General features: G+C 41.9%; 1 non-coding gene across 1 annotated transcript; it reads right to left on the reverse strand.

Annotated features, from left to right (window-relative positions):
- Positions 1-22,046: 22,046 nt before the first annotated feature.
- On the reverse strand, positions 22,047-22,153 carry LOC127098965 (small nucleolar RNA R71). The gene has a single exon (XR_007793645.1). It is a non-coding gene; the product is annotated as a small nucleolar RNA R71 (small nucleolar RNA).
- Positions 22,154-22,884: the final 731 nt, after the last annotated feature.

The raw sequence follows: 22,884 nt of genomic DNA on the forward strand, positions 1-22,884 counted from the left end.
GTATGGGTTTCAGATGACCTTGGTTTGTGGCTTCCGGTTCCGATGCCGAAGTTCTGATCCTGTGCTCCGTGATACACAGCCAACTAGTCATAATTGCATCATAGCATGTTTATTTTCAAAAAAATGATATAAAAAAATGAAAAAAAGAAAAAAGAAAAAAACTAACTTGTACATGCATATCATTTCTCAGGTTCATTCAGGAGTCTGTTCACTGTGAGAGATGGTAACCATTCTAGAGTTGAAGAGGAAGACTTGCACCTACAGTTTCTATCGTGAGTCGTTGACATCTTTGGCAGAGTTGAGTAATCTGGTGACCGGTTGTAATCAGAAGATGTTTGATGATCAGTATGGGGATATTCTGATGTTGTTGAAGATGGTGGTTGACCCAGTACCTCTGTAGACTCTCCTACAGTTCTATGATCCAAAGCTCCGTTGTTTCACCTTTCAGGATTATCAGTTGGCCCCCACTCTTGAAGAGTATTCCATCCTGATGAATGTCCCGATCAGATATCAGGTGCCCTTCTTGGATGTTCCAAAGGAGGTTGATTTCAAGGTTGTTGCTAAGACTCTTTATTTGAGTGTCAAAGAAGTGAGTGACAATTGGAAGTCAAGTGGTGATGTTGTGGGTTTGCCTTTGAAGTTCTTGGTGAGAATGGCTAAGGAAGAAGCAAAGAGAGGTAATTGGGAAGCTTTCAACGCTCAGTTGGCTATCATGATCTATGGAGTTGTGTTGTATCCTAGCATGCCTAATTTTGTGGATCTTGCTGCAGTCATTATTTTCATTGGAGGAAACCCGGTTGCTACCTTGTTAGCTGACACTTATTATGCTATACACAGCAGGCATGGTAAGGGTGGGGCTATCAGGTGTTGTCTCCCTTTGCTACTCAGATGGTTCTTGTCTTTTCTACCAATCAGTGGACCTTTTGTGGATACTCAGAACACTCATAAGTGGACTCAGAGGATTATGTCACTCACCTCCTATGATATCAAGTGGCAAGCTTACCGGATGAATGTGCGCAATGTCATTATGAGTTGTGGAGGGTTTTGTAATGTTCCACTCATAGGAACCAAGGGTTGCATCAATTATAACCCAGTTCTTTCTCTCCGTCAGTTGGGGTTTGTTATGAATGGAAGACCGTTAGATGTTGAGATAGCTAAAAGTGTGTATTTTGAGAAGCGGAGTGACCCAGCTAGATTGGAGCAAGTGGGAAAGGCTTGGAAGACTATTGGTGTCAAAGATGGATCTGTGTTAGGGAAGAAGTTTGCCATTGTTATGCCCGCATACATTGAGTGGGTCAAGGAGAGAGTTGAGACTTTGTTGTTACCCTATGATAGGATGGAACCATTGCAAAAGCAACCGCCTTTGATCCTTTCTGAGAATGTGTCTGCTGAGTATTATAAACAAGCCTTAATGGAGAATCGTCGGTTGAAAGAGAAGGAACAAGATATCCAGATGGAGCTTTACAAAGCCAAAGCTGATAAGTTGAGTCTGGCCCATAAACTCAAAGGAGTGCAGGGTGAGAGCGCTAGTAGATTGGGAAGCAAAAAGAGGTCCTATGAGGAGATAGAAGCAATGTTGGATGGAGAACACCGTGAGCATTTGAGGTTGCAAAGAGCGGAAGCCAATTACCAGAAGAAGATACGAGACTTGGAAAAGCAGCTTAAAGACAAAGACATTCAGTTGAAGAAGGAGGTAGACCTAAAGCATGCATCAGAGAGCCAGCTTGGAGAAGAGGTTGTGGAGCTCAGAAGGCAATTGAAGGAGAAGATCACCCCTTTACCCGAGTGTTTAGAGTGTGACCGGTTGGTTGATCAGTGCCAGTACCTGAAGACTCTTATTCCGGGAGGACGACTTTCTTAGTTTATCTTGTTGTTTATTTTGAGAATCACCTCCAGGATTGTTGGATGGGATTCCTTGTTCTACTCTGATGATTTGAGTTTGTGATTTAACTATGTTTGTATGATCTTTTTGCTCATGATCTATAGATGAGATTGTTGATGTTTCACCTTTTGCTCCTTGTCTTGTGTAGGTTGCTTCTTTGATGTTTTTGTTGCAGGTTGCTATTTTTCCGAAGTGAATAAGGCTCTTGAACGCCTGAGAAATGATAAAACATATCATATGCATCATACGCATCATGTGCATCATACACATATCATTCTTGCATTACAGGTATCTTTGAAGAAGACTTCTCATTCTGGTTCCTGTTTCAGGCAGGATTGTTGATCGTCGTCCGCACCGCTACGCTACGAGGTTGAATCAACAGAGAGGTATGGATCAAGTTCAAGCTGAGTTAGCAGAGATGAGGGCTAACATGGCCCAGTTTATGAATATGATGCAAGGGGTTGCGCAAGGGCAAGAGGAACTTCGAGCCCTGGTTCAGAGACAGGAAGCTGCAATTCCACCCGTCAACCATACTTTGCCAGAGGGAGGCCCAATCAATGACAACGTTACTGCTGCTATTCCCATCAACAACTATGTTATGGGTGATGAGTTGAGGGGTATCAGAATCAATGGACAACCTATTGCTCCAGAGACTGCTAATGCCAGAGTGACCCGTGCTCCAGTTCGTCAGCCTGCTCCGTTAGTTGACAGACAGGAAGATATGTTCACTCTCCTGAGTGATGATGACGAAGTGGGAAGGACTGAAGAGAGGGATAGGAAAGTTGACGCCCTAGCTGAGAAAATCCGTGCCATGGAGTGTTAGAACTCTTTGGGATTTGATGTGACCAACATGGGATTGGTTGATGGGCTGAGAATTCCTTACAAATTCAAGGCGCTTTCCTTTGACAAATATAATGGCACTTCTTGTCCTCGTACTCACGTTCAGGCTTATTTCAGAAAGATCTCCGCCTATACAGACGATGAAAAGATGTGGATGTATTTTTTCCAGGACAGCTTGTCTGGAGCGTCCTTGGACTGGTACATGGAGTTGAAAAGAGAATCCGTTAGAAGTTGGAGAGATCTGGGTGAAGCCTTCTTGAGGCAGTATAAACATAATATGGACATGGCCCCCAGCAGAACCCAACTGCAGAGCTTGTTCCAAAAATCTGGTGAAAGCTTCAAGGAGTACGCCCAGAGATGGCGTGAGTTAGCTGCAAGGGTGCAACCTCCGATGTTGGAGAGAGAGCTGACTGGCATGTTTATTGGAACACTGCAGGGTGTGTTCATGGACCGAATGGGGAGTTGCTCGTTCGGTAGTTTCTCTGATGTGGTTATCTGCGGAGAGAGGACTGAGAGCCTTATTAAAGCAGGGAAGATTCAAGATGCTGGTTCTTCATCTTCCAGTTCTAAGAAGCCATTTTCTGGGGCACCCCGAAGGAGGGAGGGGGAGACTAATGTTGTACATCACAGAAGGAATATAAACAGAGGGCAGTATCGTCAGGTTGCTGCTGTAACTATCCCAGCACCTCAACCACAACAACAACAACAACAACGTCCATTTCAGCCGAGACAGAGAATGTCGGATCGTCGTTTCGACCCGTTGCCGATGACATACGCTGAATTGCTTCCTGAATTGCTCAGGTTGGGGTTTGTTGAATTACGCACCATGGCTCCGTTGACAAAGATACCTGTTGGGTATGATGCCAATGTCCATTGTGACTTCCATTCCGGTGCACCAGGGAACCATATTGAGAATTGTAGGGCGTTTCATCATAAGGTCCAGGATCTGATTGATGCCAAGACAATCAACTTTGCTCCTGTTCCAAATGTTGTGAATAATCCTATGCCTCAGCACGGTGGGCATAGGGTGAATAATGTGGAAGATGAGGAGACTGTAGATTTGGTGGTTGATGTTGATGAGGTTCAGACTTCGCTGTGTGTTGTGAAAGAACGTCTGCTGAAAGGGGGAGTGTTCCCGGGCTGTGAAGAGAGTTGCTCAGACTGTGATGATTCAGAGAATGGTTGTGAAAAGCTGAGAAGCGGTATCCAGGGTCTGATTGATGAAGGTTGCCTGCAGTTTAGTCGGGCTGAGAAAGGTCGTGGGGTAGTCTCAACTGTCACCATTTATTTCAAGCCGTCCGAGGGTCCTGGACGTGCCCCAAGAATTGTTAATGTGCCCGCAACTGTTGGTACTCCGATGACCATATCTGCGCCAGTAACTGTTGGTACTCCTACTACCATTGTTGCTTCTGATAGAAGACCTGTTGAGAATAGTAGGGTCGTTCCTTGGAAATATGACAATGCTTACCGTAACAACAGAAGGTCAGAGAATCAGACCAGACCAGTGAATCAGGCTCCGGTGACCATTGGTGTGCCAGTTAAAGCTCCTGTAACTGTTGGTCCGGTTGTGGACAATGTAGGAGGACCTGGGGGTTTTACTAGGAGCGGTCGTCTGTTTGCACCACAGACTTTGAGAGATAGCAACGCCGAGGCTCTTGCTAAGGCAAAAGGTAAACAAGTTGTGGTAGAAGAAGAACTTGTACAGAAGGAGGCGCCTGAGGGGTCTTTTGAGAAAGATGTGGAGGAGTTCATGAAGATCATTAAGAAAAGTGATTATAAGATCGTGGACCAGCTGAATCAAACTCCGTCGAAGATCTCTATACTCTCGCTGTTATTGTGCTCTGAGGCACACCGTAATGTCTTGCTGAAGATGTTGAATCTGGCTTACGTGCCTCAGGAGATTTCTGTTAATCAACTTGAGGGTGTCATTGCGAATGTGAGCACAAGACATGGGTTAGGGTTCACAGACCTGGATTTGACACCTGAAGGTCGTAATCACAACAAAGCTCTACACATCACCATGGAGTGCAAAGGTGCAGTGTTGTCACATGTGTTGGTGGATACTGGCTCTTCCTTGAATGTGTTGCCCAAGAAGATTTTAAGCAAGATTGATGTTGAAGGGGTTGTCCTCACTCCGAGTGATCTCATTGTTCGTGCTTTTGATGGATCCAAACGATCAGTTTTTGGTGAAGTCACGTTGCCAGTGAAGATTGGCCCAGAGGTATTTGATGTTGTCTTCTATGTGATGGATATTCAACCAACATATAGTTGCTTATTGGGGCGTCCCTGGATACATGGGGCTGGATCAGTGTCGTCAACTCTCCATCAAAAGCTGAAGTATGTATGGAATGGGCAGATTGTAACTGTGTGCGGCGAGGAGGACATTCTGGTGAGTCATTTATCCTCTTTCAAGTATGTGGAGGTGGATGGCGAGATCCATGAAACTCTGTGCCAAGCGTTTGAGACCGTTGCTCTTGAAAAGGTGGCTGTTGTGGAGCAGAAGAAGTCAGGTGCCTCAATTGCATCCTACAAGCAAGCTGTGGAGGTTGTCAAGTCTGGAAATGCAAAAGGCTGGGGCAAGATGGTTGACTTTCCCGTGAAGGAAGACAAATTCGGTATCGGTTATCAGCCTCTTCAGGCAGAGCAAGATCAGAAAGGGCCGAGCACCTTCACCAACGCTGGGTTGATGAACCATGGTGACGTCTTTGCAGTAGGTGGTGAAGACGGGGACAGTGATTGTGATGTGGACAACTGGGTGCGCCCGTGTGCTCCAGGGGAGTCGATCAACAATTGGACGGCTGAAGAAATGGTCCAAGTTACTCTTCAGACAGAGTAATTTTCTTTTGTTTTTTCATTCTGTACAAAAACCCTACGTTCTGCCCGGGGCGTAATGGTTCATTGTAGGGCCTCATCATGTTTGAAATGATTATCATTAATAAAGGACGTTTTGCAAACAAATTTGTGCTCACTGTCTTTCTGTTTGTATTTTCATTTTCCAAAACAATAAAAATGGCAATGTTTTTTGTTTTTGTGACTTTCTTGAACTCTTTGTCTAAAATAAAGCATTAAACATGCATAATCGATCTTGCGGAATCCACTAAAAACAGTTATGTTATGGCTCAGTATGATTTCGATAATCCCATTTACCAAGCTGAAGAGGAGAGTGAGGAAGACTGTGAACTCCCCAAAGAATTGGTCAGATTATTGAAACAGGAGGAAAGGGTCATCCAACCTCATCAGGAAGAGTTGGAGATTATTAACTTGGGTATTGAGGACGCCAAGAGAGAGATCAAGATCGGGGCTGCTTTGAAGGAAGATGTCAAGAGAGGGCTAATTGAGATGCTGAGAGAATATGTGGAGATATTCGCATGGTCGTATCAAGATATGCCTGGTTTGGATACAGATATCGTGGTGCACAGGCTACCTCTCAGAGAAGATTGTCCTTCGGTAAAGCAGAAGCTTCGTAGAACTAGTCCCGACATGGCTGTTAAGATCAAAGAAGAGGTTCAGAAGCAGTTGGATGCGGGTTTTTTGGCAGTGACCAATTATCCCCCGTGGGTGGCCAACATCGTACCTGTGCCGAAGAAGGATGGTAAAGTCAGGATGTGTGTCGATTACCGAGATTTAAACAGAGCCAGTCCGAAAGATGACTTCCCATTACCTCACATTGATGTAGTGGTTGATAACACTGCTCAATCCTCAGTTTTCTCTTTCATGGATGGATTTTCTGGCTATAATCAGATTAAGATGGTGCCAGAAGACATGGAAAAGACGACATTCATTACTCCTTAGGGCACATTCTGCTATAAGGTGATGCCATTTGGGCTGAAGAATGTCGGTGCTACCTATCAGAGGGCTATGACGACTCTCTTTCATGACATGATGCACAAAGAAATCGAAGTGTACGTGGATGATATGATTGCAAAGTCTCAAACAGAAGAGGAGCACTTGGTAAACCTGCAGAAGTTGTTTGAAAGGCTGAGAAACTTCAAACTGAGGCTGAATCCAAACAAGTGTACGTTTAGAGTGAGATCTGGAAAACTGTTAGGCTTCATTGTCAGTGAGAAAGGGATTGAGGTTAATCCAGCGAAAGTAAAAGCTATTCAAGAAATGCCTGAACCAAAAACGGAAAAGCAGGTCTGTGGGTTTTTAGGGAGACTGAATTACATTGCACGGTTCATATCTCACCTAATCGCTACGTGCGAACCGATTTTCAAATTGCTAAGAAAAGATTAAGCAATCAGGTGGAATGATGACTGTCAAAAAGCTTTTGATAAGATAAAAGAGTATTTGCATAAACCTCCAATCCTTGTACCTCCAGTTCCTGGGAGGCCTCTAATAATGTACATGTCAGTGACTGAGAATTCGATGGGGTGTGTATTGGGACAGCATGACGAGTCTGGTCGAAAAGAGCATGCTATATACTACCTTAGCAAAAAGTTTACCGACTATGAAATAAGATATTCGCAGCTCGAGAAAACTTGTTGTGCTTTGGCCTGGGCTGCTCGCCGACTGAGACAGTATATGTTGAACCATACTACTTTGTTGATTTCTAAGATGGATCCAGTGAAGTACATCTTTGAGAAGCCGGCTCTCACCGGGTGTGTTGCTCGTTGGCAGATGATTTTAACGGAGTATGATATCCAGTACACGTCGCAGAAGGCCATCAAGGGTAGTATTCTGTCAGACTACCTTGCCGAGCAACCAATCGATGACTATCAACCAATGATGTTTGAATTCCCCGATGAAGACATCATGTATCTAAAGATGAAAGATTGTGAGGAGCCTTTTGTCGAGGAAGGACCGGATTCTGATGACAAGTGGACATTGATGTTTGATGGGGTGGTAAATATGAATGGCAACGGTGTTGGGGCAGTACTTATCAATCCTAAAGGTGCACACATACCTTTTTCTGCCAGACTGACTTTTGATGTAACCAACAACGAGGCTGAGTATGAGGCTTGTATCATGGGTATTGAAGAAGCCATCGATCTAAGGATCAAAACTCTGGACATTTATGGAGATTCCACTGTAGTGATTAACCAAGTCAATGGAGACTGGAATACTCATCAGCCGCATTTGATTCCTTATCGAGATTACACCAGAAGGATCTTGACGTTCTTCAAGATAGTGAAGTTATATCATGTCCCCCGAGATGAAAATCAGATGGCTGATGCCCTGGCTACTTTGTCTTCTATGATCAAAGTCCATTGGTGGAATCATGTGCCACATGTTGCTGTGAATCGACTCGAGAGGCCTGCGTATGTGTTTGCAGCCGAGTCTGTTGTTGATGAGAAGTCGTGGTACTTTGACATTAAGAATTTCCTCAAGAGCCATGAGTATCCTGAAGGAACGTCAAAGAATGACAAGAAAACCCTGAGAAGGCTAGCTGGAAGCTTTTATTTGAATCAGGATGATGTGTTGTACAAGAGGAACTTCAACATGGTTCTGCTCAGATGCGTGGATAGACACGAAGCAGACATGTTGATGCAAGAAGTACACGAGGGTTCGTTCGGTACCCATGTCGGTGGTCATGCAATGGCCAAGAAGTTGTTAAGAGCCGGTTATTACTGGATGACTATGGAATCCGACTGTTTCAGATACGCTCGGAAGTGCCATAAATGTCAGATTTATGCAGATAAAGTGCATGTGCCACCAAGCCCTCTGAATGTTATGAATTCGCCTTGGCCATTCGCGATGTGGGGCATCGATATGATTGGGAAGATTGAACCTATTGCTTCTAGTGGGCATCGCTTCATCTTGGTCGCGATTGATTATTTCACCAAGTGGGTGGAAGCAGCTTCCTATGCCAACGTTACCAAGCAAGTGGTTGCCCGATTCATTAAGAAGGAGATTATTTGTCGTTATGGGGTTCCGGAGAGAATCATTACCGATAATGGTTTGAATCTCAATAACAAGATGATGAAGGAGCTTTGTAGAGATTTCAAGATTGAACATCACAATTCTTCTCCTTACAGACCAAAGATGAATGGTGTTGTAGAGGCGGCAAACAAGAATATTAAGAAGATTGTGCAGAAGATGGTCGTTACGTACAAGGATTGGCATGAGATGTTGCCTTTCGCTTTGCATGGGTATCGTACCTCAGTACGTACGTCGACCGGGGCAACCCCTTACTCCCTTGTGTATGGTATGGAAGCAGTCCTACCTGTTGAAGTGGAGATCCCTTCTCTGGGAGTCTTGTTGGATGTCAAGCTAGACGAAGCTGAGTGGATCCGGACCAGGTTTAACGAGTTGAGCCTTATCGAAGAGAGGCGGTTAGCAGCTGTGTGCCATGGGCAACTGTATCAGAGAAGGATGAAGAAAGCCTTTGATCAGAAAGTGCGTCCTCGAAGCTATCAGACAGGTGATTTGGTTTTGAAGAGGATCCTTCCTCCCGGTACAGATAACAGGGGCAAGTGGACTCCGAATTATGAAGGTCCGTATGTTGTTAAAAAGGTTTTCTCTGGTGGAACCTTGATGCTTACAACTATGGATGGTGAAGATTTTCCTTCCCCTGTGAACTCAGATGTAGTCAAAAAATACTTCGCATAAATTGACCCGCTGGACGAAAAGAATAAAGGAGTCCAGGAAAAAAAGGGCATCCCGGTGAACCAAAAAAAATGAAAGAAAAGGTTCGGGCAAAAGTTAGGGATAAAGAATAAAAAAGAATATGTACACCCGGTAAGTCGAAAACCCGCAAGGGCGGCTTAGGCAAAAATGGGTATCCCGGTGGATTGAAAACCTGAAAGGGCGATACAGGCAAAAGAGGGATTAAAGCGAAGACTACAGTCTGAGTTATCTGTACTTCATCACGCTTCAGTGTCTACCGTCTTGAGGGATATGATCGGTCCAATCGTTCTTCTCAGAAAGCAAGGAAGTTGGGGGAAATTGAGGACATACGAGTCATAACAGAATTTGAAAATAGTGGATGCCGTGTTCACATTGCCAATAGGATAGTTTATTTCCTGTTTTGGCGCAATTACCTCTTCCTAGGAATTGCTTCCTGATGTATTCGCCTTTATAGGCCCATTTTCAATCAATAAAAGTCGTTATTCAGATAAATTGCTCTCTTGTTTTTTATTTTACTGTTTTGTTTGCAAAAACGTCCGAATTTTTGATAAACATTGCATATAAAAAACATGAAGGCTAGACAATAATGTGCCGAAAGATAAAACATTTGAAAATCATTTTGAATGTTGAGTACACGTGGGTGTATTTTGTCCGTACAATCCCCTGGGGCATGTATGTCTTGTTGTTTTGCAGGTTAATATCTTTGATTGCTGGCTAAAGCAGGTGAGCCACAGTTCGTTCAAAGTTTGTTTAACATTATCCAGTAGTGTGAGAAGTTGGGTTGTCCAAAGCAAGTTCAGGGTTTGTCTCCCCAGCAAGGCCAAGATCAGTGTTGCCTCAGCAGTCAGGCCTGAAGTTGATTGCAATCCCCAGCAGGGTTGAGGATGGTTTAAAGGTTACACTTTCCCCCAGCAGGTATGAGGATTGTTAGTTCCCCAGCGAGCCTGAATGTTACTATTTCCCCAGCGAAGGTATCTATGGGTAGTTTGTTCCTCAGCAGTCAGGTATGAAATGCTGTAATCCCCGGTAAGGTTATGAGCGCCTTTCCCCAGCAGGGTTGTGAATGTTTTCCCCAGCAAATCTGAAGTTGGCAGTTATCCCCAGCGGAATCCCTAAGCGGATCGGGTTCAGTAGAGGTCATCCCCAGCGAGGATCTGTTCCCCCAGCAGCAGTGCTATTCCCCAACATGATTGAGAGGTGGGTGTTTCGCTCAACAGATGACTCCCCAGTTGAGTTGGTTTCTCTGTCGTTCCCAGAATGTCATATCAGCAGGTATTCGCAGCAGAATTGTTATGCTTTCCCCACAAAGTTGGGAGATCAAATCAGATTTGTTCGCTCGGAAGCGATCGTGTGCTTTCCCAGCAGGAGTTTTCCTCCCTTTGCACCTTGCATATAGTAATTATCATTTGCATTTGCATCCTCAAATCGCGTAGCATTTCCATTCGATATGGAGCATTACGCCATGAAAAAACTCAAACATATGCATACATGTGTTAAACCAGATTGGATCAAATCCCCAGCAGAGGCGGATCATTTCTCAACATTTGCAGCGGTTGCTCCTGACAGCATTCGGAATTGATAATCCTCAGAGAGGTTTATTTCCTCACCCGTCCGTGAAAGGAAAGTTTGATTCTCCCCAGTAAGGTCCCCGGCAAGTGTTTGGCCTTGCCTTAGGATATGTAGATGTCATCCTTGTGATACCGGTACGTGTCATGTCAACACCCGTGTGTGTTCTTTTTCTGATGTCGGTAAACATCATCTTTCGATGTCGGTAAACATCGAGTTTTTCCCAGTCATCGGTAAATGTCTGGTCATCCTTTTTGATGTCGGTAAACATCGAGTTTTTCCCAGTCATCGGTAAATGTCTGGTCATCCTTTTTGATGTCGGTAAACATCGAGTTTTTCCCAGTCATCGGTAAATGTCTGGTCATCCTTTTTGATGTCGGTAAACATCGAGTTTTTCCCAGTCATCGGTAAATGTCTGGTCATCCTTTTTGATGCCGGTAAACATCCTCTTTCAATGTCGGTAAACATCGAGTCTCACCCCAGTCATCGGTAAATGTCTGGTCATCTTTTTCTGATGTCAGTAAACATCATCTTTCGATGTCGGTAAACATCGAGTTTTTCCCAGTCATCGGTAAATGTCTGGTTGTGTATCTTTTTCCCAGTCATCGATAAATGTCTGGTTGTGTATCTTTTTCCCAGTCATCGGTAAATGTCTGGTCATGTATCTATGCGTTGATAAATATCAAACCCCCAGTAGAGTCGTCGATAAACGTCTTGTCTGGTTCCAGTTGTAAATACCCTTTTTCTCCCCAGTTGGAGCTGCCATCGGTAAATGGCCCCGCTTTCCTTGATATCAGTGTATATCAAGTCGACTGTTTTGAAGCCGCCATCGGTAAATGGCCTCGCTTTCTTCGATATCGGTAAATATCGAATGCCCAGCTTAGCCGCCATCGGTAAATGGCCTCACTTTCTGTGACATCTGTTCGCCAGCAGCCATCGGTAAATGGTCTCGCTGACGTTGATATCGGTAAATATCAAGTTTCCAGTAAAGCCGCCATCGGTAAATGGCCTCGCTTTCCTGAGGTATTTTTATTGTGCAGTCGCCATCGATAAATGGCCTTGTGTTTCTGGGATTCATCCCCCGCAGAGTGCAAATTTTCCGGTTCTTTTGGTATCCAATCCCTATGTACCTTGAAGGTCTGACAGTCGTTGCTCTCATCCGTTCAGGTTCCCAGCCGATTGAATAGGGGCACCTGTAGCACCTCAAATTTGCACCCCCCATTCATGCATACATTTTTATTTTTAGGTCATTGACATCACATTACATTCACATGGCACATTGCATTGTATTCAGTCAACTGTAACTGGCATCAAGAGGATTCATCTGTGCAAGAGACCAAGGTTTTTCTTGAGGAAAAAGAAACATGAGTATCCTAGAGAGCTTATATGAGTCAAGGTTCAGTTTGAAGCAACTTGACCAATATCAGAGGCTCAGAAGTCATCAGTACATGTCCAGGTCATCTGAGGCCCATAAAAGTCAAATGAAAGTCAACTGAGGGCTAGGAGGTGGAGAAATGGTTTGAGACACTTCATTCATGTCCCAAAGAGGTTTATTCATCATGACAAGTGTCTACATTGAATATTTTGAAGCCAGGTCAAAAGTTTCCAAAAATTGAAAATGACTTGTAATTTGAAAGTTCCCAAAAATGGCGTTTTTGGACCAACTTCAACTCAACTTTCCAACATCAAATAAGCTTCAAATGAAATTTTGTCCAACATGAAAGTTGAAGATCTTTCTTTCCCATTTCCAAAAAGTCCAAGATCATGAATTTAGGACGAATAGTTAAGGAGTTATGATCAAATCATTGCAAAGTGTGCATGAAACTTCAAAAGGCCATATCTTTTGAACCAAGACTCCAATTTGAGTGCTCCTTTTTGCATTGTTCTTCTCATGACATGAATTTTTCAAATAATTCATTACATGGCATGAAATTCATTCACACAACCATTTGCTCATGCATGCTATTTTTGAAGGGAAATTGCCAAAATCAAAATTGGTTGATCACATGCATATAATTCCAATGCCAATGTGTGCATCGGCTGATTTTGAATGAATTTGGGCACTCTTTGTGCACTGTTCACGTAGCCATTCCATGCATGAGGTGAAAATGGCAATTTGTGCACACACCTTATATCTTCATAATCTCAATTAACCATGGCTTAAAATTAATTTCAGATTAATTAACAGAGGGTATAAAGGCTTAATGGTAACTGTATTGCTGAGGATACCAAGTTTCAGATCTAGAAATCCCTCTTCACTCTCAATTTTCTCTTCATTGGTTTTCCAAAAATTTGCACATAAACCTGTAATTTTCTTGCATAATCATGAACATGGAGTGTTGTTAAGCAAGATTCAATGTGCATTTGGTGAATTTCAGCTCAGATTCGTGCATACCACAAGCTTGAATGCATTAATGGAAGTTCCAAATTAAGCTTGATTCTGGTCTTTTCACGTGCTGTTTCTTGCATATAATTTCAGTGGAGCTCAAAGGAGGTGAATCTGGAGATTGCTAGCTCTGGAAACCACTGTTTTCATCCACTACTCTCCAAGAAGGTTGGAAATCGAACCTCCTATTTCTCGTTTTTATTGCCATATTATTGTAGAGCTTGATTCCCTGATCATACTGATATGAATATTTTTTAAAATGGTTGAGTATTGGCTAAGTTATGCTTGATAGAAGTTTTGTAGATCCAAATATTTCCCTTCGATTCTCTTGATTTATGAGGAATTGGACTAAATGGATGATGGATTTGGAGCCTACGTGATCTAAGCTTGCGATTAGTGTATTGGTTTTTGAATTCTGGAAAAAAATTGCTAGGTCATCACTGTTCACCCGCCGTCTCCATGAAGGAGACGGTTGTTTCCTCCCAAGCCTGGCCGTGCGCTACAGTACCAGGCGGCTCTGGTTTTTTTTGTTAGGGTTTTTGTCCCATTCGTGCCACGCAAGCGCTTACCTAGCAGAATGATAGGTCCTTGTTGCGTTGACTTGGCCACGCATACGCTAGACCTGTTGAGTGGGACGCCAGCGTGTTTTAGTGAAACACCGCGTTTTGATACGCCCCCCATTCGATTCCCACCTGCAGCACTTTTCCATTTCCAGTTTTAATACCATTTCCAATTAATTCAACATTATTTCAATTATTTTCTTCCAACTTCAAAAATTCATAACTGATTGAAAAATCATCCAAGTAATTCCATTCTTTTTGCTAAATGATCCTTGGAATGTCCTTTATTTTTTGGTATGGATTTCATGTTTTTATCCTTTTTGGATTTTGAATTGTGTTGAGTTATGTGAACATGTGTACATTTGTACCTTGCTTCATTCTTTCTATCATAAAATGCTCAAAAACAATCCAATGGCCATAAAATTTTGTGTGTTGACTCTTAACATGTTGATTGACATTTGAGGCTTGGTTTGATATTTTTCTCATGTTCCATCCCTGTTTTATGTACATGTTAATATGGTGTGACAATGCATGTCACACAATTGGATGTCCTATTTGATCATTTTCATTGATAGACCAATTGATCTCTTCTGTTTACAATTTTTGGTATGATGATTGTATTGGACTTGTTGTATGCTCATGAAAATTTCCAAAATTGTTTGAGTCATTTCTGATTTAATGTGCATTTTCTCACTTGTATGTCCAATTGATGATCATGTTGTGTGCCCTTGCCATATTTTATTCACCACATGACTTTGCTGGATGATTTTGATTTGGTCCTTTTTAGGACTTGTCCTTACTTGATCAAATGTGATTCATGTTGAGTTTTAGCTTCTGTTTTGACTTTTTACCCCACCTTTGACCCTAGCCTTTGAGCTAGTGGTTTGTTTTCATCCTTTGGAATTTGTGTTTCAGGTTTCAAGCATTTAGCCACATTGGTTGATATGATCTCATCACTTGAGATACAAGCTATTTTGGTTGACTAACCTTACTGTTTTGTAGGTCTTGTGGGTGATGAAATAATTTAGTTTGCTTGCATCTTAGGCCTTGCATTGATGTTGTCTGATGATTGGTTGTCTCACTGTTGGACTTTCTGATTATTTTGTCTGAATACTATACTGATTGTTTGGTTGTTTACACAGGTACATTAGCTGCTTTAAGTTCATTATTTGAACTTTGCTTTGCTTGTGGTTGGCATACCACCCAGGTAATGACCTTTGACTTCATGTAGTCTGGAAGACCTGCTATCTTTGGCAGGCACCTATCTGAATCCCTCCTTAAGAGGCAATGTTTGTGCTTGTTTATCTTTGTGCCTTGCATTTCAAGTCCTCCTAAGTGAAAAGGCAATTGGCAGATAGAAGGGATGTGCAATTCATCCCCTGCTAGTCAGTTGAGTCATTCATCTTGCTCGCACTACGTGCTGATGCACTTTGAATAAACACCCAAGATCATTGTCCAGAGTCAGTCATGTGGAGTAGGGTCCCTCATTCTGGATCCCCACACTTTCATTGAGTCAAGCTCACCCAGGCCCGAGTTAAGAGCTATGAGGTCTTACCCTCATCACCTTTCATCTGCTCACCCTGACGGTCAATGTCATTGGTTAAGAGCCCCCAGATACCTTTCTAGTTGGCTTGGTTGTCGAGGTTGATATGACCCCTTGACTAAAGCCCAGCCTTGATGTTTGAGCCCCTTGTTGGTGTGTTTACTTCATGCTGTATGAGTTTGTGTGGTGTGATTGTATTCCCTAGATTTGCTAGACTCCGCGTAGTCTCTCGTTTGCATGTCAATTAAGGTAGCACGGTTCCTTCGTCTAGGACTTCCTTTCTTGCGTGAGCTTTCCTAAAACACAGACAAACATTATCCCCTCTTAAGGACACGTTAACTCCTTCTACTACAGGTGAGTAAGTCTCCAAAGGTCGAGCATCCGGTAGATTGCGTAGCGACGTTGTCCACTTAAAAAAACACAAACCAACTGAAATAGCCTAGCCGAACTACGGCAACTCTGATTCTCATGTTCAGATGAGATACGTAGGCACGAGATGCGATGTCTCGTCGAGTTTGACTGACAACTAACTTTGATTCTTTTCTCTCGCCCCCGTTGCGATTGAGACCTTCCCTTTCTCTTGCCCTAGTTGCAATCGAGACCCTTCTTCTTCTTGTGTGTATGCTCGGAGTCTGACGTAAGTCCAGCGATTGGCAGTCGGTTTCCTGTGTGTGGTTTGTTTGTGTGGAGTCTGACGTAAGTCCAGCTATTGGCAGTCAGTTTCCTGTTTGTGTTTTGTTTGGCGTGCGTTAGCCGAGCTACGAGTGCTCTGATTCTTCCTCTGGTTAGAGAAGATACGTATGCATAGGATGCGACCCCCTAGCGAGCACGTTCCCATTTCCCCGAACTACGTCGACTTTGATGTCTGTGTCTGACCGGCTACGTAGGCCCAGGATGCGATATCCTGCCGAGTCCGCTTCTTCCGTCTTTCATCTGTGTTTCCTTCCAGCGTGTGTGCAGTGTTTGAGCAGTTATTTAGCAACCTTTTTTCTATTCTTTCTGAGCGTGGATCCCGTCGAGTACGACGGATGCGTAGGGGTGCTAATACCTTCCCTTCGCATAACCGACTCCCGATCCTATCAATCTCTGGTCGTGAGACCATTCCTTTCCAGGTTTACTTCGAGTGTTTCCTTTCCCGCCTTTGGGATAAATAACGCACGATGGCGGCTCTGTGTTTCTTTTCCCGCCGGTTTTTCGCGTAATGCGACACCGGGGACCAACTTCGCCAAATTTCGTATCCTGTTGTTACACCGTCTAGACTAAGGCATTATTAGTCGGTAAATGCGAAGAACCCGTAGTACCGGAAATTTAGTAGATCCTTTAGCGGAACCCAAACGTTACACTCGTACACACCTCTTACTCATCCGAATTAAGAAAGCTATGGCCGAGAATCGCGACCGGAGACATCTTAAGGAATTTGCCCAACCCTCTGACGAGGAACCTAGTTCTAGTAGAGCAAACCCCCTCATTCCTGCCAATTATTTCGAACTAAAACCATCTTTACTGCAATTAGTGCAGCAGAACCAATTCGCGGGTCTCGCTACTGAGAACCCATATCAACATTTAAAAGTCTTTATCCAACTGGCCAACACCTTTAAATCCAACGGTGCTTCACCTGCTGCGATCCGTTTGAGATTATTTCCTTTCTCCCTCAGGGATAGAGCACGTTCATGGTTGGATTTATTTCCAGCTAACTCAATAACTACTTGGGTGTAAGACCCCAATTTTGTCCCTAAGATCCCTCATGGCATCATAGCATTGTAGTGCATAGCCTCAAGGATCACTTGAGCATCTTGGCTTCCTTTTCCTTTGGGTTAGGATCTCTTGTGAGTGGTTTGAGATCACCAGGCATGCTTGCATTATATATCATTGCTTTTCTTGTTTTAATCACTAACCAAAAGCACAAAAATATGTCACTAACATTTGTTTTGCAAATGAAGCAATCATCAGGTCAAGATCTTCAAGGAATTCCTTTGTGCATTGAGATGAAGTATTTCCTTGAGATGAGGATCACATGATCATTATATGGAGCTTATATGATCTAGGTTTCATTTTGAAGCAATATCCCCAAGTGGTAAAGGCTCAAGTTCATCAAAGCATGTCAAGGTCATCTGAGGACCAAATAATCAACTGTGCAGTCAACTGAGGGCTTTGAGGTGGGGGAAATGATTTGAAACATCTCAATCATGTTCAAACAAGGCCTATTCACCATGTTAAACATCTATCTTGAAGATTTTGAAGTCATGGCAAAAGTTTCCAAAAATGGAAAGTGACATGTAATTTCAAGTTTCCAAAAATGGCAAGTTTTTGGTCCACATTTAACTTGACTTTTCAACATCAAATAAGCTTCAAATGGATTTTTGGTGAACATGAAAGTTGAAGATCTTTCTCTCCCCTTTTCAAAAAGTCCTATATAATGTCCATCTGATGTTTGGTTGAGAAGTTATGGCCAAATGATCACAAAGTATACATGGAATTCAAAATGGCATAACTTTTGATTCAAAACTCCAAATTGGTCCATTCTTTTTGCAAAATTCTCCTCATGACCAATACTTTTCAAATGAATCATTGCCATGCATGTGAGAAGCTTATATGATCGTCATTTCATCCATGTTCATTTTGGAGGGAAAATTCATAATTTGAATTTGGTTCAAGATTCAAGCAAATTACCAATTTCATGTTGATTATTGGTTAATTTTAAGTGGTTTCAAGCCTTGCATGGGTACTGTTCACGTGTGGCATGTGCATGCTAAGCTCATATTTGCATTTTTGCATTTCACTTGATTCTCCTTAGTCTTGATTAGCACAAGCCTAATTGGATTAGCAGCATGATTAACACACCATATAAAAGGAAAACCCTAACTGCATTTTAAAGGATAACAGAATTCAGATCCAAAATCTCAAATTCCCTCCATTTTTCTCTCTCTTCGAAACTCAAATTTCTTCACACAAATCATCAAAGCTCTTACATATTCTTGATCATGGAGCATCACTGAGCAAGATCCATCCCTTACTTTGAAGAATTCAGTCCAGTTTCGAGCAGAACAAGTGCACTTACATATCAATGGATTTCTGAAATTGAAGTGAATCTAGGTGGTTTCAGTTGCTGTTTCTTGCACAAAGCTTCTAGTCAAGCATAGAGGAATAGATCTGGAGATTGTGAGAGCCTGAGGACACGAGTTCATAGCACTGCATTTCAAGTAGGTGAAAATTTCATCATCTCCTTTTGCCAATTTCTTGTTATAGTTGTGTAGATCCTGTAGCCTGGAGCATGCTGATATGTTTATATTTGAAAATGGATGAATATTGAGTATGTATGATGAGATGTAAGTTTTGATGTTGAAAATGTTTTTGCTCGATCCATAAAACCTAGCATGAATTAATTGATTTGAGCATGATATTTGGACTCCTGGTTGAAAGATCTTTCGATTGATATAAGATTTGCTCGATTCTGGAAATTTTGATGGAGTTATGCCGCCTGGTTGGCCGGAGAAGACGGTTGTTTCCACCTTCTGCAACTGCCTAGGGTTTTGTCCAGGTGTTCTCCACGTTAGAGCTTACCTGTCCATTCCATTGGCCATGCTTTCTTTGACCTGCTTACGTGTTGTTGACTGTACTGAGTATGCTTTCCATATCATTAAGTGAAACGTTGCGTTTCACTTTGCTTGCGTGTTGCTGATGTGTGTGCTAGCGTAGCGTTTTGGTTGGTCCTCATTTGTTTGATCGTGCCATGTATGTTTGACCTCGCTGATGTGTGTTGCCAACGCATTAATGATGCTGTGCATTTTGATTTTTAAATCTGGACCATTAGATGCTTTTGCGCGCTTGATCTGATGGCTTACATAATTTCTGTTTTATTCAAATATTCATTTCCCTCCAAATTGCCATGCATATTTCATTTTATTTGCTCATCTTCTAAAAATCATAAAAAATAGTAAATTGCTCCAAATTGACTCCAATTTTTTTTCATATTCTTGTTTTAATCTCTAGTTTTTTATAGCATTTATTTCATGATTTGTTTGTTTCTGGATTTTTATTTTGGAATTTTTGATTGAACCTTGTGTTAAATTGATATGTTATGTTCATTGCTTTGTGGTATCTTCATCTTTGATCCAATTGATCTAAATTTTTGTATGCTTGATCTTCACATGTGATTTGATTTTGGAGCATTGGTTTGGAGTTTTTATCATATGCTATCACTGTTTTTGACACATGAAGATGTAGTGTGACAATTTGTGTCACATTTTTTGCCTTGCATTTGTGCATTTTTATTCATCTATCATTTGAACTCTTCTGGATTTGATATTTTTCACATTGCTTGTTCATAACATGAGTAACTTGTATAAAAAATTTCAAGGTCATTGGATGCTTTTCTATTTTGATTTGGATTTTTTAATTTGGATGTCCACTTTGTGCTCATTTGTTGGTCTTTGCATAGCATTAATCATTTGATGCCTTTGCCTTGTGAATTGATGTTGGTCCTTTTGAGGACATCTTGTGACATGTTTGAATGTGCATTATGCAAAAGATTGACTTCTGTTTTAATCATTTGGTTTGGTTTTGAACCTGGTCTTTGTACTAGTGTTTTGTAAATAAACTAATTGTGCTTTGTGTTTCAGGTTTGGACATTTAGCATTGATGGTTGGTTTGATCTCACTTTGTGAGATACAAATGCCTTTGAGTACTAACTCTTGTTATTTTGTAGGTTCTAATTGATGTTCCACTGTTTGTCTGTTGGTTTTCTGACTGAAATACTAACTGTTTAAGCTTTTGTACAGGTACATTAGTTGCTTGCTTTTAGCTCTTGCTTGAGCTTTGGATTGTGGTTGACACACCACTTAGGTAGCTACTCTCTTACTCCATGTAGTCTGGAAGTCCTGTCACCTTTTTGGCAGGCATTTTGGCTGAAGTCCTCCTTATGAGGCTCTGTTTGTGTGTGTTTACATTTGTGCCAAAGACCTCTAAATGAGGCATGTTACTTGATAAGTCCTCCTAAGTGAAGAGGCAATTGACAGATAGAAGGGATTTGCAATCAATCCCCTGTTATTCAGTGAGTCGTTCTTTATGCTCGCACTACGTGCTGATGCTCTAGAACATATACCCAAGATCTTGTTTAGAGTCTGTCAAGTGGAATAGGATCCCTCTTTCTGGATCCCCACGCTTTCTTTATCATGAGCTCACCCAGGCCAGGGTTAAGAGCATGAGGTCTCATCCTCATTTCCATTTGATCAGCTTCACCCTAACTCTCAATGTTAGTGGTTAAGAGCTCCAGCTTACCATTATAGTTTGGCTTGTTTGTCGAGGTCGATATGACCCCTCTTGACTAAAGCCCACCCATTGCTTGAGCCACCTTGTATGTATATAGTGTGTGATACTTGCTTTGTATGTGTTTGCTTTTGATGTTTGTTTTGAGGAGTCGGGAGTAAGTCCATATATTGGCATTCTGTTTCCTGTTTGTTTTGAGGAGTTGGATGTAAGTCCATATATTGGCATTATGCTTCCTGTTTGTTGTTGAGGAGTTGGATGTAAGTCCATATATTGGCATTTTGTTTCCTGTTTTGTTTTGAGGAGTTGGATATAAGTCCATTGATTGGCATTTTATTTCCTCTTTCTGTGGTTCTCTTATGAGACTTGCTTATTGTTTATACCTTGTGTTGCCTTATTCCAAAGGATGGGACTTACTTGGATCATCCATATGATCTCAAGAGAGCAACCCTACTTGTGTTTGCATTCCTTTATTTCCCACCTCTTGCATGCTTAACCTTGATCCTTTTTCATCCTTAACCCAAACCAAAAACTTTTGTGCAAACATTTTCACTTGTTTTCAACATTAGAAACCTAGGCCTTATGCCTTTGATTTTCAAATTTTCTTTTCATAATACTCATTTTGAATTGAATCTTTAAGTCAACTTTGACCATCTTTGTACATACTTCTAATTGGTAAATTCAACTCACTTCCAATTGCTTTTGTGGTCCATATGTCCACTTCTTAATCAAATTTTTTATGCATTAGCCATAGGTTTGAGTTATCTCAGTGGTTGATGTAAATCTCACCGCATCCTTAGTGGTTGGATTGTAAGCCTTCCATACTTATTATAGGGTTAACCCCTCACTAGTATGTCGAAGCCTTCCTCACATGGTGGATTGTTGGTTTAGGTCGAGTTTTCTCCCTTTGATAACGAAAGACCTTAAGGCTTTTGTTTAAAATCAATCCACTCACTTGTTTTGAAATTTTTTACCCGAACTACGGGGTTTTGATCCTTATCTTTCATGAGAAGGTACGTAGGAAATGGGTTTATCCATCCAAACACAAAATGTAAATAAACTTGTATATTCTTTTCTCATCTCTTCAATCATATTTGCACAAATTAATTTCATAAACAATAACCTTTTGCAACAAGTGTGAAAAGGGCTCCCTAGGAGTACCTAGGATGTTTTGGGTGCCTAACACCTTCCCATGACATAACCAACCCCCTTACCCAGATCTCTGTCTTTTACTAGTTTTGTTTGTAAAACTCTTTAGGTTTTTATTCGCTTTCTAACCATTCCTTTAGATAAATAGAAGTGCGGTGGCGACTCGACTTTGTATAATTTACCTTGGATTTAGTCAATATCTCCAATGGTAACGAATACACCGCTACACTGGGAAGACCTTAGAAGAGTATTCCTTGCTAGATATTTTCCCCTAGTAAGACTGTTGTTCTTCGAAACCAAATAACTAGATTTACTCAAAACCAAAGAGAATCACTCTTTGAAGCTTGGGAGAGATACAAAGAGCTATTAAGAGTTTGTCCATACCATGGCCTAGAACAATGGCTGATCGTTCATACCTTCTACAATGGACTCCATTATAACACAAAGATGAGCATCGATACTGTCGCTGGTGGCACGTTGATGAACAAACCTTATCCTGAAGCTTGTGACCTAATTGAGGATATGGCCTAAAACCATTACCAATGGGGAACTGAACGAGCATCAATAGAGAAAAAGGAGACCCAAGGTGGAATACATGAGATAAGCTCTATGGACATGATGCGGGCGAAAATGGACGCTTTAGCCCTTAAGGTCGAACATATGTCTACAAACACTAACACCGCAGCGGTAGTCCACACAGACTGTGAACTTTGTGGATCTAAAGGACACGAATCGGCAGAGTGTAACCTTTTAAACAACCTGAACACCGACCAAGTGAATTACGCCCAAGGTAACCCATTTTCAAACACCTACAACCCTGGACGGAAGAATCACCCAAATTTTTCATATAAAAACTAGAACCCTATCCAAAATTATGCACCTCAAAGACCACAAGGTTATCAAGCCCAAAAACCAAATCAACATATGCAAGTTGTGTCTCAGAAGTCTAACCTTGAGAAGATCATGGGGAGCTTTATATCAGGCCAGACTCAGCAAAATAAAGAATTCCTAAACTAGAACATTCACGTAAATGAACTGATAACGCAATTAGGGACCAAGGTTGATTAGATAATCACTCACAACAAGATGCTGGAGACCCAGATCTCACAGGTAGCGAAAAACC

The sequence above is a fragment of the Lathyrus oleraceus genome, chromosome 6 (genome assembly GCF_024323335.1).
Source record: "Lathyrus oleraceus cultivar Zhongwan6 chromosome 6, CAAS_Psat_ZW6_1.0, whole genome shotgun sequence".
Lineage (NCBI taxonomy): Eukaryota > Viridiplantae > Streptophyta > Magnoliopsida > Fabales > Fabaceae > Lathyrus > Lathyrus oleraceus.